Genomic DNA, 27,021 nt, shown 5'->3' on the forward strand with positions numbered 1-27,021 from the left:
CTCTGTGCAGATATAATTAAGTTAGTTGTCCAACGACAGGCATACCTGGAGCCTGAGATCCAGTTTCCTCAGTGGTGGTCCTGTCACACCATTTGATACATATCAGATACAACAAAATAAAACAGATCTCTGTAAAGACTCAACAGGTCAATCAGCATCTGTGGAGACAGAAAATGCATTTCACTTTGTGCTTCCACAATGCTGCTTGGCCTGCTGAATTCTTCCAGCATTCTGATTTTCATTCTAGATTCCAGCATTTGAAGCCTCTTTTGTCATTGTGCTGCAAATTGCCAGATTGAATCTTGGAATGGTTATTAATATGCTTGTCCACAAGAAATAGTCTATTATAATTTAAATAGTGTTGAAGTAAGCAATGCTATTGAATAGACAAGAGAAAATCTACAGATGCTGGAAATCCAAGCAACACACACAGAATGTTGGAGGAACTCAGCAGGTCGGGCAGCATCTATGGAAAAGAGTATAATCAACGTTTCGGGCCAAGACCCTTCATACAGATTGGTGTTTGCTCTCCAGCACCCCCCTGGTGCTTGTGTGTACAATGCTAGTATTGGAAAATTGGGGAAATATTTTGGCCTATTCGGCCTCGACAAAGGTACTTACAGGATGATGTGTGCCTGTGAAGCTGCTGTGAGTCAGTTTCTAATTTCACCTGTGCACACATGACAATAAACTCGACTTTGACTTTGCACAACAAAGGTAAACCACGGGAATCAGAAGGAATATCATTAATACTTCCACATGAAACAATGCACGGTATCAAACATGACTGGAACCTCACGTGAAAACAGTGGAAATGCACCTCTTTGGAGGTGGTGCAGAGGAGGTTCACTAGGTTGATTCCAGAGGTGAGGCATTTAGCTTATGAGGAGAGATTGAGTTGCCTGGGACCATACTCTCTGGAATTCAGATGAGTGAGGAAGTATCTTATAGAAATATATAAAATTATGATAGGGCTAGATAAGATCGAGGCAGGAAAGCTGTTTCCCCAGGTAGGTGAGACTAGAACTAGGGGACATAGCCTCAAGATTAAGGGGCATACATTTTGGACAGGGAGGAGGAGGAACTGCTTTTCCCAGGGAATAGTGAATCTGTGGGATTCGCTGCTCAGGGAAACAGTGATGGCATTATTCCTCCCCATAAAATGCTGCTTGGCCTGCTGAGGTCCTTTTTGTGTGTTGCTTTTGCAGAATCCCTTGTGTATACAAAGAAGGAAACTGTGCAGAAGTTACCTTTGCATTTGGTACACTCAGTAATGTGAATTTAAAGAAAAATAAAAGGGACAAAATGAACAGCACCTAGTGATATTGGCAGAGAGATGAATGTTATTACCTGTCCTGCTCTGCTTCAAGCAATGCTAACTTTCTAACAGCTGATGGTAGAATAATTTAGATTGGGGCTGGGGTGGGGGTGTGGTCAAGGATAAGTTTTTCGGCAGCTTGTTTCTCCTTCCCGTATATAAAAAAAATAATTTATAAGCTCCATTTTGGACCAAGAGGCATCTGGCTAAGATTGAGCTTCAGCAGGTAACAGCTTAAGGACAAATAGGTAAAGGTGTAAATGTCTTGGCGGTAGGAGCTGGGCACAGAAGAAAGTCCACCTCAAAGAATTCCAGAGGACTTTGTGTAAAGATTTTCAATTTGTATTAATGATTTAGATGATGCCACAAAGCTGCCTTCTTCACAGTGCTCACAATACCAAGGAAGATGGGAAAGTAGGCAATGAGGAGGATGCAAAGTCTTGGAGAGTTATGTTGGGAGATGCTGGGACAGATGCGTGGCCAAAGAGCTTGGTCTTATGGAGGAAGGAGAGCTGGGGGGTGGTGGTGGTGGTTGTTCAGCACAGATAAATGTACAACAGCATTTTTAGGTGGTTATGTAAGGGCTAGTGTGGCTTTTTTACACATTCTTTCAGTGCCCTCTGTCCCCTAGAATGCTGTTCTGTTTTGGGATAACACCATGGGAAAGACTATCTCTCTCTCTTTCTGGAATGCCTTTGGGTTGAGTCATACCCCAGCTTTTGAAGGAATTAGAAACTCTGGACATATGACTGCTCAGGAAGGAACTGATGACATCTTTTTAAATTCCTTCTCAATTATTTATTTATGTAGATACAGTGCAGAATAGCTCTTCCGGCCCTTCAAGCTGTGCAGGCGACAGCGGGAATTGAACCTGGGCCGAGACCTTTCGTCAGGATCGCTTTCTTTTAAGGTTGGGATTGGTGCAAGGAGAGTGGAAGGCAATGTGTTCAGAGGGTGTGAGGTTCGAATAGGAGAGAGGAGAGATGAAGTTAAGACGGTTAATGTCTCATTGAAACTTCTCAGCCTGAAATGTCGACTGTTTATTCCTGTCCATAGGTGCTGCCTAACCTGCTGAATTCCTCCAGCATTTTGTGTGTGTTGCTCTGAGTTTCCAGCATCTGCAGGATCTCTTGCGTTTATGATAACAGTAATACCTTTGGCCTCCTGGTCAGCTTCCAGTGCAGTTACAGCTCTCTAAGTGTTAACTCATTAACCTGTGAGCCGTTCTTTGTGTCTGAGCCTGGGCAGTGAACGCAGATGGGCAACTGTACCTCTGCAGCAGCTCGTTTTCTTTCAGCACCACGAGCATTTCCAGCAGAGGTCACTGCTTTGGCGTGGGAGTCAGGAAAACACAATCAATTATCCTTTGCCTGAAGACAGTGGGAAAAAATGAATCTACTGACAGTGCCATTTGTTGACGGAGGCCAGGACCCTGAAGTAAGGACGTTAGGGTGTGTCAGGGGTCATTACCTGCACCATTGCAGCAGCATCTTTTCATTAACACTAAATGATACTGCAGGTGCTGAAGATCTTCAAAGTTCAAATTAAATTTATTATCGAAGTACAAATACATCAATACAGAACTAATGAAAGACGGCAATGGAACAACCAATGTGCAAAAGACAACAATCTGTGCCAGTACAAATTAAATAATAATAATAATAATAAAAAATAAATTAGAAATAAATATCGAGAACATGAGATGAAGAGTCCTTGAAAGTGAGCAAGTTGCACTAAATGCTGGAGGAACTCAGCAAGTCTGGAAATCGAGACCTGATCATTGAAGCCTTTGGTCAGCGTGTCTGGAAGACAGAGGTCTGATGTCTGCCACTGTGAGTCTGGTCCCAGTGTCTGCGAGTCTGAGGATCTGGGGCCAAGGACCCTGGAGCTGGAGGCCTGTCTGTGTGTGTGAATGTGTGGGAGGGAGGAAAGGGGCTTGTTTGTCTGTTCTGTTTTGTTGGAGTTGTTGTTGCTTGTATTGTTCTGCCGAACACGGTGGGTATGCTATACTGGGGCCAGAATGTGTGGCGACACTCGCAGTTTTCCCCCAGCGCATCCTCAGGTCGTGTTGGATGTTAACACAAACGACACATTTCACTGCATGTTCCAATGTACATGTGATAAATGAAATCAGGCGGCATCTATGGAGGGGAATAAACAGTCGCTATTTCATTGAATCCTGATGAAGGGTCGTGGCCCAAAACGTGGACAGTTTATTCCCTTCCATAGATGCAACCTGACCTGCTGAGTTCCTCCGGCATTTTCTATCTTTTCATTGATTCGTTCTCAGAAACTTGGTGGCAGGGCCAGGCTTTATTGGGAACCCTGGGGAGCTGGCAAACGGCAGATAAACACTGCTCTTTCTCCAGTGTTTCCTATTGTGCCTAAGCACCTGCAGCAGGCCTGGGCTGCAGTCAATTCCCTGCTTGACACAGGGTCTGGATCGATTTGCTGCACCCACTTTGTCCATCTGATTTGCTAATATTAATGTAATCGATGTTCAATACAGTTTGTGTTTTATCATTTATACCATAGCCAGGACGGTGACCAAAAACCTTCTGATGACTCATACCCACATGTTTTTCAAAATCAAAGTAGTTAGCTTGTGCAATATTTTTACAGATATGAATCACACAAAAGCATAACTTACAGTCAACATTTTTGAGTCAACTCATTTCTTGTCTCAGTACAAGCTGTTCTTAAACACACAACATTATTTTCAAAACCTCCAGAATTAAAAAAAACATTTTAAAGACCTCCCGTATCGTAAAAGCATTTGAGGGTGAACTTCAGTGATAATTTTTTTTCCCCAATTCATCACTTATGTAGGGTCAAATTCTCCAAAATGGGACATTCTCCTGGGCCAATAAACTAAATGCTGGAGGAACTTAGGGCCCAGGCAGCATCTGTGGCGGGAAATAGACAGTCGACATTTCAGGTTGAGACCCTTCACCCGGACCTGAAAGAATAATGGGGTGATGGCCAGCATAAAAGGTGAGGTGGTGGTCAGGGCTTGATCTAACAAGTGGTGGGTGGTTCCAGGTGAGGAAGGGGTTGATTGACAGAGGGCGTCAGGTGGGGAAGGAAGCCTTGGAGACGGAGTCAGAAGCTGGCGGAGCTAATTGGGGTGGGCTGCAGATGATAGAATCTGATAGCAAAGGAAGGTGAAGAGTGGAACCAAAGAAGGGAGGTACGGTAGGTAGAGGTGTTGTGGGTTCTCCTGGACCATGCTGGTATGTGTGCTGGAAAAGCTCCATCACCAGAATGCCAGTAGATTTCAGGCAGGTCACAAGGCCCATGTTATTTGGTGATCTTCCCTGAGGAGAATGAAATCAGCTCAGGGTGGACTTCCCAGGGAAAAGCCAGAATCCCACAGAGTCCTGAGTAATCAAACTGCTAGAGATGAACCAGGAGTTACATTAATGCATCACCCTCTGTACTAAAGGGACATGTCTTCTGGTGTCTGGCTGCTTTGTCCCAAACGTCGCCTCGAGGGCAGCTCCAAGCATGTTGGAAAGGCTGTGCTGTGAGAGTCTTCCTCACCGCTACTGGGGCAGGACGGTAGCGTAGTGGTTTGCAAACCACTTTACAGTATCAGCGATCGGAGTTCAATTCCTGCCACTGCCTGTTAGGAGTTTGTACGTCGTCCCTGTGACCGTGTGGGTTTCCTCTGGGTGCTCCAGCTTCCTCCCACTGTCCAAAGGCGCACCATTTGGTAGGTTAGTTGGTCATTGTAAGTTGTCCAGTGATTAGACTAGGATGAAAATGGGAGATTGCTGGGTGGTGAGGCTCGAAGGGCCGGAGAGGCCTATGTCGAGCCATATCTCAAAAAATAAATTAAAAAATAAGAATCCCAGCCGCAGAGTGGTGTTGGCCCATCAGTTCCGGCAATTATGTGTTCTGTCCAATGAATATCCAAGAAGATCCATTCCCTCACTCAGGTCTTCTGCCCACTCAAGGTACTGGAGTTTACTTTGGTTATGCAGAGAGATTGGACGGGCTGGGCTCGTTTTCCCTGGAGCGAAGGAGGCCGAGTGGCTGACAGGATAGTAGCATGTGATTTATTTTATATTTACTTTTATTTATTTAGAGATTGGGCATAGTAACAGGCCCCTCCGCAAACCCCCCATCACACCCACCTGACCGATTTACCGACTGACCCGTATGTCTTTGGAACGTGGGCTGAAGACCGGGGCACACAGAGGAAATCCATACGGTCATGGGGAGAACGTGCAAACTCCTCACAGAGACCAGCGGCAGGAATTGAACCCAGGTCACTGGCTGTATAATAGTGTTAATGCCCACCACTACACTCCTGTGTCACCACCCCATCATTATGTGACAGCATATGATATTCTGATTTTATCTACCTTATCTGTATCAATAATAACATTATATATATATATAAAAATATGAATAAATAAATAAATAAATATATATAGAGAGAGAGAGAGCGAGAGAGAGAGAAAGAGAGAGAGAGAGAGAGAGCGAGAGAGAGAGAGATGGAGATTGTAGTGTTCTCGTGCAGTGTGTTGAAACCCTGACTAAACACCAAGTTAAACCGGAGCCAATGAAGACAGAGTCGTAGTAAGGTTAACCATTTACTGTTCACTCTTCCACATTAACATCGTATGGTGAAAACTGTTGATAAAAAAATACAAGCATATACAGTGTCTGTTTCATTCTGGAGACCACCCGTGCTCTCTTCTTTTAGTGAGTGTCTCCAGCCGCCCCGAGTAGGGGGCGAGGAGGGTCACGTCAAACCACCATCGGGTTCGAGCCGACCCCGCGTTTGAAATTGAAAAGCCGGTACGTGCGCCACCCCAACCGTCGTTTCCTTAACAGAAACCGCGTTAATATTTTTACTTCAAATACTTTCTTATGAACTTACGGCGTTGCTTCTATAATGTTTCTCTGTGGGTAGACACGGAGCTCTTCACGATCATGCTGCATGCATGGCACCCACCTTCACACCTTCCCGAACTGGCGGTTACACATAAGACGCAGCAAAACCAGAGGGGACGTCATCACATGCCGTGATATACCGTAGACAACGAATTTACCTTTGTTATACTGTAACATAATTATCAACCTTTAACTTTAACTAGAAAATAGTTACAAACAAATCATTTAAAGCATAGACCCAACAAAGTGAAATAAATGCCTTAAGGGCAACACAGAGATAGAGAGAGATAGATAGATACATAAAGTAGACAGTCAAAATCATTTTCCCATGGTAGAGCTATCAAAGACAAAAGGGCATTGGTTTAAGACATAAGGAAGGAGTTTGAAAGGAGATTTAAATGGGTGTACGTACGCCTCAGGGACTGCAGCGGTTCAAGAAGGCAGCTCATCACCATCTTCTCAAGGGCAGCTAGGGATGGGTAATAAATGGTGGCTTAGCTGGCAACGCCCACATCCCCAAATGAATAAACAAAAAAAATATATATATTTTGTGTTTGATATCTGGAATGTGCTGCCAGGCGAGGTGCTGGAATCAGACACAATTACAGCATTTAAGAGGCATATAAGTAGGCATTTAAATAGGCAAGGCATGGAAAGGTATGGATTAATGTGGGTAAGTGGGATTAGTTTAGATGGGCTAAAAGGTCAGCATCGACATGGTGGGCTGAAGGGCCTGTTTCTGGGCCGTGTCTTTTATGTCTCACCTGTCCATTTTTCTCTGTGGTGAACCCCTCCATCTGATCAGGGCCTGAAGCTCTCATTGAATTTCATTTGTGATCTCTGGGTCCTCCACCGTGAGCACCCAGGCACAGAATCACAGTAAGGCACACCCTTGAAAGGCACCATGTTTTGAGCTGGTAATTCCTGCTTCACCTCAGAGAAACAGAGAAAAATAAAGGCTGATTTATACTTGTGCGTCAAATGTACGCTGTAAGTACGGCGTAGCAGCGTACCCTACGCTGTACTCTACGCCGAACCCTACGTCATAGCCTGACGCGCACCTCTCCCAAAATGTAACTACGTGTCTCGGTGACGCAGACCGAACAACTGTGGATTGGTTGTCTTGGTAGCGTCACATTTCCTGCTATGCTGGAATAGCTTCCCCTTAGGCGACTGAAGGGCAGGGAAGGAACTCTGGCTGCAATGCTTTCCATAAAGCTTTACAGACCTCTGAAATTATGGAGGCCCTGTGCTTGATGCCAGTTTGTAGCCAGCTGCTACAGCCTGTTGACTTCCACCTGAAGCTAAAACTCGAATGGTGATTGGCAGTCTGAGTATACTGTGCGTATAGTAATGCGAAATAAATGATTGGAAACGATGAACCAAATCGTCAAATCTACCTGCCAACATTTGAAAATATTCGAAATGCATTTCCTCGTCCTTGTCTCTCAGTGGCCAGACAAGCACAGAAAATTCACCTTCCTTCAGTTTCAGTTGCCATTGTTTGAAGTTTGAGTTTCTTCGTGTTGAGTTTCAACACGAAGAAACTCAACACAGTGGCATAGAAACCCCACCGCCGACTAGCGTTTTGGCAGTGAATTGCAGAGCGACGCAGACACACCAACGCACGAGTATAAATGCTCACAACGGCGTAGCCCACTTGCGTAGGCTATAGCGTAAGCTAGTACGCACAAGTATAAATCAGCCTTAAGCCCTTGCCTGTTTCCTATAAAAGGAGAAGGTGGAATCCAACAGGACTGCAGAGGCAAAGAACAGGAAATGCTGGAAGCACCCAGCAGGTCAGCCAGTATCAGTAGAAAGAGAAACATCCCAACATTTAATCACTTCGGCTGAAGATCCTTCATCTCGTAGAGTCACTGACTCCCCGTGGGAGATGGTAGAGAGTTGGGGGCGGGGAGCAAGGGTGTTGGTTACCATGACGAATCTGCCCATCGATGGGCAGAGAGCTGATAAAACCAGTGTTAAGCACCGTAGCCTGGTAGCGAACTGGAGAGACATTATCTCCGCACGACTCAAATGTTAATCACCATGCTACGATTACCAAATTAATTAAAATGAAGAATGAGTTGTTAGCACAATTTGCAGCCTGCAGCCCTACTTGTCTGCTGCAAACCAGTTCCATTTTCAATTTATATCTTATTCCCTTTAAAGCCCAGTCCTTTCCAGCAGAACCCCTGGGTGCTGTATCCTAATCAGCTCGCCCCAGGCACAATTCATGACACTGATCGCCAGCCTGGTGGGATTAACCTGAGAACCACTTCACCTACAGCTTCAGCCAGTAGTCCCTGTTCGAGCTCTTTTATGAAAGGAATTGCTTTTTTGAATAATCCTGCTCTCACTTTCCTCTGTCCAAGTATTCAGTCCTCATATTTCAAAGGTTGTCAATCATGGTGAAAATTGTAAAAAACACACTTTGTTAAAGTTCCCTTGTTTAGAACCAACAGTCGCTTCATTTAATTGCAGCTGGAGTACTCACTGACTTCAATCTGTTGACTAATAGCCTCCGCATATTCCCCAGGGGGTGGTGCTGACATTTACCGGAGATGGGTCTGGGTTAGTGTATAGCCAGCCGGCACCCATTCCACAAGGCCTGGACAGTGAGCTCGGAAGGGGAGGCAGCTGGAGATGGGAATCCTGCAAGACAACAGGTGGATCAGGCTGCCAGCGTTACAGGCCAAGCCCCCTAAGATGGTGAAATAATACACACTGTACTGAGCTGAAAGGATTCCGAATGCGTAGCTCACTCATCAAAATCTTGTATGCATGAATCGAACTAAACCCAGGGAGTGCAGTGATCACTTTCTGATTGTGCATCTCTTCCACTCATTGAAATCCTCCCCTTGCCCTTCTTTACCCAGCCCGACTCAGATCAGCACTGCCCCTCCCACTGGACTGAGCGACCAGCCAACGTCCACTTGTAAAGCTGGCAGCAGCAAATCTCTCAGCAAGTCCTTGTGTAGGCCTGGATCATGTGACATAACAAATAAGCACAGGAATAGGCCATCCAGCCCGTCGCGCCTCCACCACCATTCGAGAAGATCAGGGCTGATTTGGCTGTGGACTCACTCCACCTACCTGCCTTTTCACCGTAACCCTTAATTCCCCTCCTACGTGGCCTGCTTGGGCTGCTCTGGGCCGTATGTCTGCGGACGCCACGATGTCTTGAACTGAGGCTGAGGCTGCGGCCTTGCTCTGGCTGCTCCAGGCTTCGTGTCTGAGGACTCACTTTTGTTTTAAATGCTATTTGTTTACTTTTGCTGTTTGTACTATTTGTTTTTTCTCTCTCTCAGCACATTGGGTGTTTGATGGTCTTTTTTTTAAATGGGTTCTTTTGGGATTCTTGATTTGTGACTGCCTGTAAGGAGACAGATCTCAAGGTTATATAATGTTTACTTGGGCAGTGGTAAAGATGGCTCCGGAGGGTGGCTTCTCCAGCCCATCAGCAATTCTGTCAAATTCTTCCTCTTCTAATGTCTCTATCTTCCTTTTCAGGGTGGCTGGGGTCCTGTGGGGTCTTTGATCTACAGCGGCACTCAAACTACGGTTCTGAGTGGGGCTGTATTCCCGTTCTTGGAGCTCGCTGATCGGCTGTGTTTTCGATATGTCCTGGTTTGGCCTGAAGTTGGGTGCTTTTGGGGTGCGGCCTTGCACGGCCTTGTGGACACAAATTCTCACCGGAGTCACAAACTGAATCGTAGCAGGAGCTAGAACATCGAAGACAGCGAAAGCAGCTGTCGGAGGCCTCTATACTCAGTGATCAATCGCTCTCTCTCTCTTGATGGTGAGTGAGACTTTGCTGCTGATTCTTCAGTTGGGGAACTCAAAATATAAAGCAACACTTCAGACTGACTGTAACATCGAAACAGTGACCGTCTCCCCTCTCGCTGTAGAAGGAACGATATCTGTCTTTCCCTTGCTAGTGAGAGAGACTGAGCCTGTGGGATGTCAAGATGTTGGAGTGAACAGTTAATTTTTGAAGGACTGTAGACCATGGTCTCTCTTTAGGGGCTTTGCTGTTGGTTGCATGGTGGGTGGTGGGAATGCTAATATTTTAACCATATAACCATATAATAATTACAGCACGGAAACAGGCCATCTCGGCCCTTCTAGTCCGGGCTGAAGTCTTACTCTCACCTAGTCCCACTGACCTGCACTCAGCCCATAACCCTCCATTCCTTTCCTTTCCATATAGCTGTCCAATTTAACTTTAAATGACAATATCGAGTATGAATCAAATTGTTCCAACCTACGATCAACAGATGCTGTCATCTTCTCCACTCTGTAAACGTCCACTGCAATTTCCATCCATGCGTCCAAGGCCAGGCTCCCCCATGACATCCGCGCCCCCCCCCCCGGCAAGAGTCCCCCCACCAGCCACCAGCAGCACACTCACCAAACGTTCACCTCCCTTCAACCATTCCCCAGGCACACACCCAAAATATATGGTCTCACTTTCCAAAGGCACCCCACAGCTAAAGACGTCCTGTAGGGCATTGCGCATCCCACTCCAACAGTCCCCATTGTCCCAGAAAACATAACAATGGTTTGTATTTTGACCTCCACACTTTCTCCAGCAAACAAGGAGGCCACCACCACAATGGGATTCCTGAGAGGGTGCAACAAAACGTCCTACCAAGCTTTTCCATCCGAGCTCCCTCCATCCCTGCGAACCAGCACACCTCCACCGATACCTCCGTATTACTGTCCATTCTTCCTCAGATACAACTATCCCTCCTTCCCTCTTCCACCCCGCTTCAATGTATGAAGTCGAATGTGCCCCAAGGTTTGACAAATCTTTATACACGTTTGAAATGATTCTACCACCGTTATCCGAATTATATGCCTCTGTGAGAATAAGTGGGGGGGAGGGTTGATGCTGCTTGCTGCTACTTGTGCATGTGAGGAGGTAGGGGGCTTTGGAGTTCTTATGTTTTTTTTCCCTGTCATTCATTCTCTGGGGGTTTTCTTCTGTTTTGAGGATGTATGTGGAGAGTAAGAATTTCAGGTAATATCAAAGGCAGGAGGAGAAGATGGCGGCGCGCCTGCGTGTGCGCAGCCCTCCGGTGAAAAATGATATCATATCTGTTAAATAGGGGCTGTGGACAATTCTGATTGGATGGAGAATGGACGTGAAAGCACAGAGGAACATCTGGAGAAATTTCTGAAACGCCCGTTCACTGCTGTCATTACTGTGTGGTCGGGAATCTTTCGGAGGGTAGGCCTCAAAATCCCCGGCCTTGCCTGCTTTTGGCGACCGAGAATGAGGTCGAATTGCTCGGACAGAGATGACGCTCAGTACTCTGTGTCGGAGAGCTGATCAGAGCTCGAAGTTTTCGGATGACTCAGAGTCGGATTGTGGTCGGCATGGCAGGGAGAATTTTTCTTCCTTCTCCCGTCTGCGTGAGATGTGGGATATTTGAGAAACCTTGAACTGTACTGTGCTCATGGACTTCTTCATCAAGTTATGGTATTGTGCACTGTTGTAACTATATGTTATAATTATGTGGTTTTTCTCAGTTTTTTCAGTCTTGGTCTGTCCTGTGTTTTGTGATATCACACTGGAGGAAATAATGTATCATTTCTTAATGCATGCATTACTAAATGACAATAAAAGAGGCCTGTGTGTCTTCATAATCTATACATTCTCGGATATTAAATGAAACTATTGAACATACTTTGATAATAAATGTACTTTGAACTATGAAAATCTATCCAAATGAGTCGTAAATATATTTAATGATGTAGCCTCTACTGCTTCTCTGGACACTGAGTTCCATGGATTCACTACTCTCTAGGAAAAGCAGTTTCTCTCCCTCTTGTTATTCTGAATTGCAGTATGTATAGTCCCAGGTGACTCAATCTCTCCTAGCAGCTAACTCCACATCTCTGGAGTCAACCTGTTGAACCTCCTCCAAAGCCAGTGTTTCTTTGCTCAAGTAAGGAGACCAGAACTGCACAGAGTACTCCAGGTACGGCCTCAACATTGCCCTGTATAACCTCCTGCTCTTAAATTCAATCCCTGTAGCACGAGCAATGAAGGGCAACACTCCACCTGGCTTCTTGTTAGCCTGTTGCACCTGCAATCCAACCTTCTGCAGTTCACCGGCTCCTATGTCCCATGGTGGGTTGGGGTGGCAGTTACCATAAGGAATCCGCCCGTTGCATTTCAGCCTCTATTTGTGGGGCTCGTGTAACCTTTAACATTGACCTTTTGTGGAAATCTTTCGGCTATTGCCGCAAGTGGGTAGGCATTGTTCAGTTATTGATGTCCATCGTTGGAGAAGGTCACAGAACCATGAGGTACTGCAACGCAGAATTAGGCCCTTCGGCCCAACTAGTCCATGCTAACCACTGCATCCTCCCTGCTGATCCCATATCCCCATAACCCTCCATATATCTATGTAAATGCCTATTAAATGTTGTAACTGTAGCCCCTTCGACCACTTCCTCGGGTAACTTAAGAGGTTCTCGTCGCCCTCTGTGTAAAATAGTTGCCTCTTGAGTCTCTTTTGAGTCTTTCCCCTCTTATCTTTTACCTGTGTCATCTCATTTTGGACTCTCCAACCCTGGGGAAAAACCTATGACCTTATCATACAGCTCATGGTTTTATAAACTTCTATGAGTCATCCCTCATTCTCCTACACTCTAAAGAATAACAATCCAGCGTGGCCAACCTCTCCCTCACCAAGGCAGCATTCTCATAAATCTTTTCTTCACCGTCTTTTGCGCCCAAGGTATTGCAGGTGCCTCGGTGCCCCCTGCTTTAGATGATGACTGGATTGGTCACATTGCCCTGAGGATCTGTGCGGTCCCTTGCACTTGTCTCTCCAGTGAAGTGTTGGTGATGATAAGGTCATGCCTAGATGTTTTGTTAGGAGGGGCATTCATTAGAACTGGCTTTCCTTACTTTAACCTCGTCTAGAGATAGTGATCCTTCATAACACTGGCCTTAGTTTGTCTCCCTGTGGGAGGCAGACCGGGCTTTCTTCAAGGGTTAAGGGATTTCCTCCTTGGCCTTTTCCATACATTCCAGATTTGTAGTGTGTACAGTGCTAGCTGTAGGATGCTGATTTGTGTTAGAGCTGATGGAGGGTTATAAGATGTTTATTTACGTCACCGAGTTAAATAAACATTTAATTAGCATATTGCAGATTAGTGCAAATCCACAGCTCCCTGAACACAAGTGGGTTTTTAGTTCGACAGCTGAGTTTAAAAGTAGGGAAGTTATGTTGCAGCGCTTATGAGAGAACAAGCAGGGTTCTCAAACTCCTTTCTGCCATGGACCAATACCACTAAGAAAGAGGTCTTTGGACTCCCGGGTTAAGAACCCCTAATTTAGAGTATTAGGTGCAATTCTGAGTATCGCTTTACAGAAAGCACGTGGAGGTTTTAGAGAGGTACTGGGCTCTGCCCTGAATCGCGGCCAACGCTGTGCCTGCTCTGGGCTTCGTGTCTGTGGACTCACTTTCATTCTGAGTGCCATTAGCTTGCATGATTTGTTTTTTCTCCGCTCCCTGCGCATTGGGCGTTCGTTGGTCTTCTGAAACGGGTTCTTTTGGGTCTCTTTGTTTTGTAGCTGCCTGTTAGGAGACAAATCTCAGGGTTGTATAAAGTATACATATTTTGATAATAAATGTACTTTGAACTTTGAGGAGGGTATTGTTGGGATTAGGAAGTACAAGCTATAAAGAAAGACTGGACAAACTTGGGTTATTTTCTCACAGGCATTGAAGGCTTATTTGTTGGAAGTATATGAAATTATGAGAGGTATAGTTAGAGTAGATCAGCAGAGTCTGTTATCCATGACTATTTTACTTTACATTTTTGTCACCAAACAATTGATACTAGAGCGTACAATCATCACAGCGATATTTGATTCTGCGCTTCGCGCTCCCTGGAGTACAAATCAATAGTAAATATTAAAAATTTAAATTATAAATCATAAATAGAAAATAGAAAAGGGAAAGTAAGGTAGTGCAAAAAAACCGAGAGGCGGGTCCAGATATTTGGAGGGTACGGCCCAGATCCGGGTCAGGATCTGTTCAGCAGTCTCATCACAGTTGGAAAGATGTTGTAAATATCAAATCCCAGAGGCAATTGGGTTAAGATGAGAGGGTGAAATTTTACAGGAGATATAAGGCAGGATTTTAACAGAGTGTGGTTGTGCCTGGAGCTTGCTGTGTGGGGTGGTGATGGAAGCAGATATGGATGCAGTGTTAAAGAGACATTTAAACAGACACATGAACTGGAGCATGTGCAGGTAGATGGGCAGTTCAATTTGGCATCGTGGAAGGTACAGATACAGTTAGGCCGAAGGGCCTGTTCTTGTTCTATGTTCTATTAAGGTTGGCAAAGCTCACCCAGTGGAGATGGTTTTCCTCTTTCTGAAGCTGGTGAGTTTACAACCTTGTTCTTAGAGCTGGCCATCTGCTGCCCGCCACTTCTCAGCAAAAATTGCAGATGGAATTTAATGCAGACAAGTGTGAGGTTTTGCAATTCAGGGTAGGTCTTCCACAGTGAGCAGTAGCGCACTGAGGAGTGCGATAAAACAAAGGGACCTGAGAATACAGGTCCATAATTTGTTGAAGGTAGCATTATAGGTAGATAGGGTCTATTAGAGTGAGTTTTTTTTGGGTAGATGATTTGTTTACACTTAAATGTCTTTGGCCACCAGACTTCTATTTGACAAAGTATTGTGGATTGAGTCCACAACAATGTGCTTCCTAAAAAGGTGTGAATACCAGATGCTTCTGGCGCCATAGTTTGTCCTGATGTTGTAGTCTCGAAGACAGTATTATCTATACATTATGATTATTAATTGTCTTCTATGTTAGCACTGGAAATGCCAAATAAATATATCGTAGACTTAACTTGCATTCCTGAAGGCTGTGGATACCAACCCAGACATGTTGGCGTCGGAAGGAAAGGATGGTGTGATATTTTGTATGTAGCTTCAATAGGAAGCATTGTCTATGCATTGTCTATAACTTTTTAAGTAGTGATTGCCTTTGTGTTTAGCATATAAATATCGAGCCCACATTGAGCTAGCGGACCTTTCTGCCGAAAACATCTCTGTCCGTATGATCGCAAACACGAGGAATTCTGCAGACGCTGGAAATTCAAGCAACACACATCAAAGTTGCTGGTGAACGCAGCAGGCCAGGCAGCATCTCTAGGAAGAGGTACAGTGGACGTTTCAGGCCGAGACCCTTCAGTCCTGATGAAGGGTCTCGGCCTGAAACATCGACTGTACCTCTTCCTAGAGATGCTGCCCGACCTGCTGCGTTCACCAGCAACTTTGATGTGTGTTTCTCCGTCCACATGATGCCTGCTTGTTGTGTTGAATAAAGAAGCTGCTTTGTATCTACCAGTGGCTCTGTCTCTCTGGTGATTTCATCCATGCTACAACAGGGTCGTAAAGAAAGCTTTTGGCACATTGACCTTCATAAATCAATGTATTGAGTACAGGAGATGGGATGTTATGTTGAACTTGTCAAATACTTTGGTGGGGCCTAGTTTGGAGTATTGTGTGCAGTTTTGGTCATCTGCCTACAGGAAAGATATAAATAAGTTTGAAAGAGTACAGAGAAAATTTACAAGGATATTACCAGATCTGGAGGACCTGATTTATAAGGAAGGATTGAATAGGTTAGGACTGTATTCTTTAGAACCTAGAAGATTGAGAGGAGACTTGGTAGAGGTACACAAAATTATGATAGGGTAAATGCAAGCTGGGTTTTTCCTCTGAGGTTGTGTGGCACTACAACCAGAGGTCATGTTTTTAGGGTGGAAGATGAGAAGTTTAATGGGAACACGAGGGGAAACCTCTTCACTCAGAAGGTGGTGAGAGTGTGGAACGAGCTGCCAGCACAAGTGGTGCATGCCGACACGATTTCAATGTCTAAGAGAAGTTTGGAAAGGTACATGGATATTAGAGGTATGGAGGGCTGTGGTTACTGTGCAGGTTAATGGAAGTAGGCAGTTAAATGCTTTCAGCACAGACTGGATAGGCTGAAGGGCTTGTTTCTGTGCTGCATTTCTCTATGACATACTTGATATCAACACAACTGTCACTCAGTACACACACAGGGTCCCAAGGCACATGTACGCACGCGCACACACACACGCACACGCACATCGACAGAAACATCTCCACACAGGCAGGCACATGTACACTCCTCCTACATTCTCAAACACACACCATGAAAACTCTCAAGTGCACATTCACACATCCACCCGTCCCCTTTCCTCCTACAATCAGAAGCTTCCAAATTACAGTCAAGGAATGTGTCTGGCATCTCTCTTACTCACTCTTCCTTCAGTTAGTGAAACGTCGACTGTACCTCTTCCTAGAGATGCTGCCTGGCCTGCTGCGTTCACCAGCAACTTTGATGTGTGTTGCAAGGAATGTGTCTGTTTACAATCCCTTATAGAGTACCTGCTTTGTGTGAAAAAGTAGCTTCTCGCTCCTGAAGTGTCTCACTGCACCTCAGGGTGTCCCAAGGTCAGTCAGGGTCAATTAATCATTTTCACGTGTGACTTGAATCTGCGCAACAAAATTCCACAAATGGCTTTGAGAATGTGTGCCAACTAAGTCCCACACACTTAATTCGTGCTGTAGACCTCTTGCTTTATCAGAGATATGCTTTATTCATAAAAGAATGAAAACAAGCAGTGCAAAACTTTTCTATTCCTGGTCACTTAGTAGTGTTAATTTACTTTTTAAAACCATAACACCGTTGCCACTTCCCAATTCGGCTCCTCCCTGTCCTACTCAGTGTGAAGCCAGTTGACCCAAATCTTGGAAGCAGGATTCAATGATTTCCTGATAGCAGATCATAAAGATTAGATTTACATGATGTAGTGTGCGCACAGAACCATCGAAACATACAGTGAAATGTGTCGTTTGTGTCAGAGTCTTTGGCGCCAACATAGCATACCCAAAACTCACTAACTTTAAACCCGTACATCTTTGGAATGTGAGAGGACGCACCCGGAGGAAACGCACGTGTCACAGGGAGAGCGTACAAACTCCTTACAGAAGTGACCCCCGATCACTGATTGCTGGCACTGTAACGGCATTATCTTAACAGCTTCATGTGACCGGGAATTCATGCTCCCAGTTGGCTTTCTGTTCTATTCTTTTTACTGTGGCTCACATTTATTCCAAAATCTTCCTTAGCTGCTAATTGCATGATGTACTGCTCCATTCACAAATCCTCAGATAACAAGCAAAATTCAGGCTTCAGCAGGTAAAATGCAAGTAACGTTCCTGTTTGACAAGCAGTGGCAGCGGTGACTGAACAGAAGTGCTCTAATCCCATCAATTTGACTTTCAATGGCACCACCAGATACTCATGATCAACCTGAGACACAGACTGCGGATGCTAGAAACTGGAGCAATACACAAGAACAAGGAATTCTGCAGGTGCTGGAAATTCAAGCAACACACATCAAAGTTGCTGGTGAACGCAGCAGGTCAGGCAGCATCTCTAGGAAGAGATACAGTCAACGTTTCAGGCCGGGACCCTTCATCGGGACTAACTGAAGAAAGAGCTAGTAAGAGATTTAAAAGTGGGGGTGGGGGGGGAGATCCAAAATGATAGGAGAAGACAGGAGGGGGAGGGATGGAGCCAAGAGCTGGACAGGTGATTGGCAAAGGGATGTGAGGGGATCACAGGACAGGAGGCCCAGGGAGGCCCAGTACACAAGACACTGGAGGAGCTCAGTGGCTGAGGTGGTATCTATAGAGCAGGGGTTCCCAGCCTGGACCCCTCAGTCAATGGTAAGGCTCCATGGCATAAAGAAAGCTAGGTCTATGAGCCAGTCCTCATCAGATGATCAGAGGTGGAGAGGGCTCAGTACTCTTAAATTTCTAGGTGTTACCACCTCAGTGGGTCATCATATAATTGTAATTTCAAAGAAAGCTACTTCCTTAGGAGTCTGTGGAGTTTCGACATGACATCAAAAACTTTTACAAACTTCTATCAGTGTGTAGTGGAGTGTGTATTGACTGGCGACATCACAGCCTGGTATGGGAACGCCAATGCCTTTGAACAGAAAATTCTACAAAAAGGTAGTGGATTCGGCCCAGTACATCATGGGTTAAGCCCTCCCAACCATTGAGCACACCTACATGAAACACAATCATCGGAAAGCAGCGTCCACCATTGAAGACCCTCACCACCCAAGCCATGCTCCTTTCTCGCTGCTGCTGTCAGGTAGAAGGTACAGGTGCCTCAGGACCCGCACCACCAGATTCAAGCACAGCCACCACCCCTCAACCATCAGGCTCTTGAACAAAAGAGGATCACTGCACTCGCCTATCGAGATGCTCCCACAACCAAAGATCTCACTTTATCTTGTTATTTATTGCTATTTATTTATATTTGCATTTTCACAATTTGTTGTCTTCTATGCTGTACTTGATCTTTCACTGATCCTGTTAAAGTTACTATTATACAGATTTCTGACTAATAATCTCAGGGTTGTATGTAACATATATGAACTCTGATAATCAAATGTACTTTGAACCCCTGCTATAAGTGAAATGGAGAGGCGATGTTTCAGGTTGATATACTTCATCAGGACTGAAAGATGGATGGGAGAGAGAGAGAGAGCGAGCATCAATATCACATGGTTATCAGTAAATGGAAGCTCACTCAAACAGCCACATATGTTTATAACAGGAGTGAGACAACCTGCTGTAAGTGACTCTGAATCCTTCCACCATCTCTAAGACTCATTGTAAACTTTGCCTCACCTCTCCACTCTCATTTCTGATGCAGGTGAAACATTGCCCTGAAACACACCTGAAACCCTTTTCTCGCACACCACACCACAGACACATTATGGCTGTAGGAGGCACCATCCACAAAACACACAGTGGCCATTCGCCAAGGCTGGTGCAACTGGACCCACACAAACATCACCAACAAGAAGGACAAGGGCCACGTGATCTTTTACATCTGTATGAGAGGATAGGCAAGACCCTGGTCTAACATCTCAGGTGGTTATTGCGTAGGCTCAATTCCCAAATGACAGCAGTAACCATGCTTCAAGATGGTATTACAAAGCTCTTCTGAGCCGATGAGAGGGCCTTCCCCCACCTACTTCGCTCCTCACCTGATCTCGCCTATCATCTGCTAACTCCTACCTCTCCCCCCTCCCTATTTTCTTATTCTGGCCTCTGCCCCCTTCCTTTCCGGTCCTGATGAAGGATTTCGGCCCACAGCGTCAACTGTGTATTCCCCCTCCATAGATGCTGCCTGACCTGCTGTGTTCCTCCAGCACTTTGTGTGCGCTTCACAAGATCTCCAGCACCTGCAGGATCTCTTGTGCCTAGAAATATTATGCCTTTCTTTTTGTATCTCCCTCATCCTTCCTTTCTGAGACCTGTGTTCCTAACATGGTCAGGTTGACATGTGGGAATCAGGAGGTCTCCAGCTGGCGTTCTCTGGGATAAAGAGCGAGGATTTTGAACTGCGAGAGGCTCCTGCTTTTCTTGTTCACCTCCCGCAGTCTGCAGGTGCTAAAGGAGGCGTCAATCTTTCCCAGCCGCTCACATTCAGGATGCTAAACTCTGCGGCTGTTGTTTGTCTTGTGGAACCCACCCTTCACCCCGAGGCCAGCACCTGGTTTTGCAGCCTCCTAATTCACAGAATGGCCTCTGGTTTCACTCTCCCTGTGTGCTGGTTTTGAGGAGGTAAACAATAACCACACAAATAAAAAAAGAATAACAACTTTCTCTGCAGGGAGATAAACAGCGGAAGACTGGCCACACACAGGTAATTAGCTCAGCTAGGGGGTGACTGGATTAAATGCTATTAGTTCTGCTGAGCCTGTCTTGGAGTTGCTTTGAATATTTTAATCTCTCTCAAAATAAAGAATTGTCTTTACTTCTACAGACCACTCCCTTGTGACAAATGCTGACATGAAAGAAATTCTATAAAATTAAATGTAAACGTTTCAGATACATCCGATCCCACGGACAGCAGTTTCCTCTCTTGGTTACAGGTCTGGTTTCCTGACAGTCTCCACTTCAGAATCAGAATCTGAATCAGAGTATTATTGCCGACTCATAGGATGTGAAACCTTCTCTTTTCCAGACTGTGATGTGGTGACCAAGCTGGAGTCAGAGCTGCCCCCAGTGTTCGCTCGGCAGAATGCAAGCTGTATTTTTTAGATTATGAGGACACGCAGTCCTCTTTTATCGCCATTTAGTAATGCATGCATTAAGAAATGACACAATATTCCTCCGGTGTGATGTCACAGAAACACAGGACAGATCAAGACTGAAAAACTAACAGAAACCACATAATTATAACATATAGTTACAACAATGCAACAATGCCATGACTTGATGAAGAACAGGCCATGGTCACAGTAAAAAAGTTCAAAGTCTCTCGAAAGTCCCACATCTCATGCAGACGGGAGAAGGAAGAAAACTCTCCCTGCCATGCCCGACCACAGTCCGACTCTGAGTTGTCCGAAAACTTCGAGCCTCTGATCAGCTCTCCGACACCGAGTACCGAGCACCATCTCTGCCGAACGCTTCAACCCCAGCCTTGGTCGCCAGCAGCAGGCAAAGCCGGGGATTTTAGGGCCTTCCCTCCAGAGATTCTGAATCGCGCAGTAGCAGCGGCAGCGAACTGGGCATTTCAGAAGTTTTCTCCAGATGTTCCTCTGTGCTTCTCACGTCTGTCTCCATCAAATCAGAATTGTGCACGGCATCCTACTTACAAATACGATATCATTTCACCGGAGAGCTGAGCGCGCTGCGTCACGCCGCCATCTTCTCCTCCCGCCGGACTGTGGTTGACTGCAGATTCCTGCAGTGTTCATCGACTCAGGATCTGGACTACATATTTTTTTTGTTATATTTTGCTGATACCTTATATGTGCTTGCTATCTTGTACATACGAGGACAAGGCCTCAAGTCGTGGTGTTGCCTGTTTACAGCTACCAGGAGAGAGGTGTCAGAGCTAGTGTGCTCCACTGGTGGTGGTGTGGCATGGCGTCCGGGATGGAGTCGGTACTGCCCCCCAGTGTTCGCTCAGCAGAAGACAAGCTGTATTGTGCTTGTGCGCAGATTTCCACGGCATTCATGGCTTGGGTCTGGACTATTTTGTTTTGTCTGGCTGTATCTTTATGTGCTTTTAAAAACGCAAACACGAGGAAATCTGCAGATGCTGGAGGTTCAAGCAACACACACAAAATGCTGGTGGAATGCAGCAGGCCAGGCAGCATCTATAGGAAGAGGTACAATCAACGTTTTGGGCCGAGACCCTTTGTCAGGACTGATGCAAGGACTTTATGTGCTTGCTATCTTGCACATGCTACGTGTGCTTTGTGCTGTATGACTGTTGGTATTATGTTTTGTGTCTTGGCCCTGGAGTAACTCTGTCTCATTTAGCTGTATTCATGAATGACAATTAAACAAATTGGATTGAATTTTAGAGCAGCAATACATTGCACAAATACTAAATAGCATTGTGGTTAGCATAAAGCGTTACAGAGCAGGCGAAACAGGTTCAATTCCCGCCACTGCCTGTAAGGAGTTGTAATTTCTCTCCGTGACTGCATGGGTTTCCTCCAGGTGCTCCGGTTTCCTCACACAAACCAAAGACTCACCGTATTGGTTAGTAGGTTCATTGGTCAGTGTAAATTGTCCCGTGATTAGGCCAGGATTAAATTGGGGGTTGCTGGCCAGCACGGCTCAAAGGGCTGGAAAGGCCTGTTCCACGCTGTATCTCAGTAAGAACATTTAAAACATTAAATTACTGTAAATTACAAAAGTAAAATCAATCGTTCAAATAATGGAATAACGAGGTTCAAAGGTTCATGGACCATTCAGAAATCTGATGGCAGAAGGAAAGAAGCTGTTCCAATATCACTGAATGTGGGTCTTCATACTCCTGCACCTCCTCCCCAATGGTAGTAGTGAGAAGAGGGATGTCCTGGGTGGTGATGGTCCTTAATGATGGACACCACCTCCTGAGGTACTACCTCTTGAAGATGTCCTCAACAGCGGGAATGGTTGTGTCCATGATGGACTTCCCAAATTTAAACTCAGCACTCCAACTAAAAATCTGCTTATGTTCCACCTTCACGGAGCTATGGACTTGCACTAGCCTGCAATATGTTCGTTAAATGTTTATTTAACTCCATGGCATAAATAAACATCTTATAACCCTCTAGCCACCCCAACACAAATCAGCACCTCTTGTGGTCCTCTATACCAGGCAATAATGTAACCAACTCTCCAGCCGTAGAACTTTGCAAGAGTCTTTGGTGACACCAAATCTCCTAATGATGTAGAGCGAATGGCATGTCCTGGGTCTGGGACAGATCCTCCGAGATGGTGGCAGCCAACAACTTGGAGTTGCTCTCCCTTTCCTCCATTGACCCCTGAATGAAGATTGGTGTGTGTTCTCCTTCCTGAAGTCCACAATCAATTCCTGCATCTTTTGGTAAATTTAGTAATTAATTTCAGTAATTTTAATTTCCATCTATCTTGTATGTTTTTAATGCCATTCATTACAATACTTTGGGCATATGGTTACTTTTTTTTTAGATTATGAGGACACGCAGTCCTCTTTTATTGTCATTTAGTAATGCATGCATTAAGAAATGATACAATGTTCCTCCAGAATGATATCATAGAAACACAAGACAAACAAGACTGAAAAACTGACAAAGACCACATAATTATAACATATAGCTACAACAGTGCAAAGCAATACCGTAATTTGATAAGAACAGACCATGGGCACGGTAAAAAAAAATCTCAGAGTCTCTCGAAAGTCCCATCATCTCACGCAGATGGAGAAGGAAGAAAAACTCTCCCTGCCACGAGCTTCCAGCACCGCAAACTTGCCGATGCAGCACCCTGGAAGCACCCGACCACAGCTGACTCTGAGTCCATCCGAAAACTTCGAGCCTCAGACCAGCCCTCCAACACCGAGCACCGAGCACAATCTCTGCCGAGTGCTTCGGCCCCGTCCCCGGCAACAGGCAATAGGCAAAGCCGAGGATTTGGGGCCTTCCCCTCCAGAGATTCTCGATCGCACAGTAGCAACGGCAGCAAAGCAGGCATTTCAGAAGTTTCTCCAGATGTTCCTCTGTGCTTCTCACGGCTGTCTCCATCAAATCAGAATTGTGCACGGCCCCTAATTACTACTTTGAAGGGACATTGGGCTATTTGTGGACTTCTGCAGAAAATTAACTTCTGTAAAAAATGTCATTCGTTACCCAGGGATGGGCTGTCTAGCAGTCATGAATGGGCTGACAACCTTGCTTGATGTGTGGCCACAGTACAGGATTTGGTTCCATTTGGATTGAGCAGCTCCGTGCTTCAGTCCTAGAGTCTGTACAGTGTTGCAATCTGTGTGTTTAAATCTCCCACAGTAAGAAACGAATTCTGGAAGAGCTTGGCAAATTGAGGAACATCTCTGGAGGCTCAAGACCTGGCACCAGGATTGTGTCCCTATTTTCAAGTCTTCCTATGATCTTACCCACCTCTTATCTTTGTAATCTCTTCCAGTCCTGTAGCTCTTCTTCCCTTTCTCTGTTTCAGCATTTTGAGCTCTGAGTTTAATTAATTTCTGTTTTGGCTGTTGTCAGCTGCCAAGTGGTGGAATTCCCTCCCTGAGGCTTTTCCTGTTTCCTCTTTGAAGAAACACACATCAAAGTTGCTGGTGAACGCAGCAGGCCAGGCAGCATCTCTAGGAAGAGGTACAGTTGACGTTTTGGGCTGAGACCATTCGTCAGGACTAACTGAAAGAAGAGCTAGTAAGAGATTTCTTTGTTATGGGGGAGATGCATTTGAGAGCAGAGTTTATGGTGGAGGAAGGGAAGCCCCTTTCTTTAAAAAGGAAGGACATCTCCCTTGTCCTGGAATGAAAAGCCTCATCCTGAGAGCAGATACAGCGGAGACGGAGGAATTGCGAGAAGGGGATGGCATTTTTGCAAGAGACAGGGTGAGAAGAGGAATAGTCCAGATAGCTGTGAGAGTCAGTAGGCTTATAGTAGACATCAGTGGATAAACTGTCTCCAGGGATAGAGACAGAAAGATCGAGAAAGGGGAGGGAGGTGTCGGAAATGGACCAGGTAAACTTGAGGGCAGGGTGAAAGTTGGAGGCAAAGTTAATGAAGTCAACGAGCTCAGCATGCGCGCAGGAAGCAGCGCCAATGCAGTCGTCGATGTAGCGAAGGAAAAGTGGGGGACAGGTACCAGAATAGGTTTGGAACATAGATTGTTCCACAAAGCCAACAAAAAGGCAGGCATAGCTAGGACCCATATGGGTGCCCGTAGCTACACCTTTAGTTTGGAGGAAGTGGGAGGAGCCAAAGGAGAAATTATTAAGAGTAAGGACTAATTCCGTTAGACGGAGCAGAGTGGTGGTAGAGGAGAACTGGTTAGGTCTGGAATCCAAAAAGAAGCGAAGGGCTTTGAGACCTTCCTGATGGGGGATGGAAGTACATAGGGACTGGACATCTATGGTGAAAATAAGATGATGGGGGCCAGGGAACTTAAAATCATCGAAAAGTTTAAGAGCGTGAGAAGTGTCATGAACATAGGTAGGAAGGGATTGAACAAGGGGGGATAAAACCGTGTCGAGGTATGTAGAAATAAGTTCGGTGGGGCAGGAGCAAGTTGAGACAATGGGTCTACCAAGACAGGCAGGTTTGTGGATCTTGGGTAGGAGGTAGAAACGGGAAGTGCGGGGTGTGGGAACTATAAGGTTGGTAGCAGTGGATGGGAAATCCCCTGAGCAGATAAAGTCGGTGATGCTGTGGGACACAATGGCCTGGTGCTCCTTAGTGGGGTCACAATCGAGGGGTAAATAAGAGGAGGTATCCGCGAATTGTCGCTGTGCCTCGGCAAGGTAGAGGTCAGTACTCCAGACTTCAACAGCACCCTCCTTATCAGTGGGTTTTATAGTAAGGTTATGACTAGTGCGGAGGGAGTGGGGAGCAGAGCGTTCGGAAGGAGTGAGGTTGGAATGGGAACAAGGTGTGGTAAAGTCGAGACGGTTGATGTCCCGTCGGCAGTTAGCAATAAAGAGATCCAGAGCAGGCAGAAGACCAGAGCGGGGTGTCAATGAAGAGGAGGAGGGTTGAAGACGGGAGAAGGGGTCATCGGTGGGGGTGGGAGAGTTCTTGCGGAAGAAGTAGGCTTGAAGACGGAGCCGGCGGAAGAAGAGTTCATCGTCATGGCGAACACGGAACTCGCTGAGGTGTGGGCGAAGGGGGACAAAGATAAGGCCCTTACTGAGGACAGAGCGCTCTGCCTCCGACAGTTGAAGGTCGGAGGGGATGGTAAAGACCCGACACAGATGAGAGCTGAGATCAGAGGGGGGAGGGGGGACACTGGGGGTGTCAGTGGAGAGGGGAGGGTTGGGGTGAGAGGAAGATGGAGCCTCTGAGTACCCAGGAGCTGACAGTGGGATCTGAGGGAGACGTGGTTGCAGAATGGTGGTGAGGGAAGGGGAGACGGGAGTCACAATAGCAGCACATGAAGACCCGGCCTGGAGTTCAAGGCTGGAGTTGCAGTTGGTGGTTGCGCAATTGCTTTGAAGCTCTGAAAGCTCTTCTTTCAGTTAGTCCTGACAAAGGGTCTCGGCCTGAAACGTCGACAGTACCTCTTCCTAGAGATGCTACCTGGCCTGCTGCGTTCACCAGCAACTTTGATGTGTGTTGCTTGAATTTCCAGCATCTGTAGATTTCTTCGTGTCCTCTTTGAAGATGCTCTCAGGAATCTATCACTTTGACAAAACTTCGGGTATTCTGATCTCATTCCTCCTAATATGGTTTGGCATCCATGTGGTTTGATATAATTTTCTGATACATTGTATCCAAAAGTACCGTGGAAATGGAAGTGGTTATTGAATTAAGAGGAAACAACCAGTTATAGAACTAGTTATAAAAATCTACGCCCACAATGTTGTGCCAATCATGTAACCTACTGTAGAAACTGCCTAGAATTTCCCTACTGCATAGCCTCTATTTTTCTAAGCTCTACATACCTATCTAAGAGTCTATGTGTTTGCTTAACTACAATCTGCAAATGAATGATATAAAGCAGGGGTTCCCAATCTGGGGTCCATGACGCCTCGGTTACTGGTAAGGCTTCATGGCATAAAAAAGGTTGGGAATCCCTGACATAGAGCCTTAAAGCACACAAACAGGCCCTCTATCCAGCAAGTCCATGCTGACCATCAGGTCCTATATAAGTTAACCATTGGCCCATTGTCTACTCTTGCCTTGGCAATTCACGATCTCATCCAGATTCAAATATTCAAAAAGATTCAAAGTACATTTATTATCAAAGTATCTGCAGTATACAAGCCTGAGATTTGTCTTCCCACCGACAGCCACAAAACAAAGAAACACAATGGAACCCATTCAAAGAAAACATCAAACACTCAACATGCAAAAAAAACAAGTTGCACAAACGGTGAAAGTTGAGTGAAAAGCACACAGAATATAAGACATCGAACCACAGAGTTCTTGAAACAGTCTAGGAGTGTCCAGTTTAGTTTAGTTCAGTTCAGTTTAGAGTCGTGGTGTTCACTGACTGCAGGCCGCAGAGGAAGTCTGCCCCACAATAAAAAATAGCAGCAATAAAAGGAGTAACCAGAAACCAGAAACACATCATTACATGAACAGCAGAGTCCAATCCACAGACCACGTCGATTAAACCTTGCCCAAGCCCCGAGACTCTGGCACCATCCTGCAGCAGAATCGAGTGAGAGGGATAGAGCGAGAGCAGT

The 27,021-nt window shown here is 45.7% G+C and overlaps 1 long non-coding RNA gene across 1 annotated transcript in view; it reads left to right on the forward strand.

Annotated features, from left to right (window-relative positions):
• The window catches only part of LOC140187624 (uncharacterized), a 102,043-nt gene extending 90,142 nt beyond the window's left edge, over positions 1-11,901 (forward strand). The window contains exon 3 of the long non-coding RNA XR_011883124.1: positions 9,737-11,901. This is a non-coding gene — a long non-coding RNA (uncharacterized lncRNA). The remainder of the gene's footprint in view (positions 1-9,736) is intronic.
• Positions 11,902-27,021: the final 15,120 nt, after the last annotated feature.

Source organism: Mobula birostris, chromosome 25 (genome assembly GCF_030028105.1).
Source record: "Mobula birostris isolate sMobBir1 chromosome 25, sMobBir1.hap1, whole genome shotgun sequence".
Taxonomy (NCBI): domain Eukaryota; kingdom Metazoa; phylum Chordata; class Chondrichthyes; order Myliobatiformes; family Myliobatidae; genus Mobula; species Mobula birostris.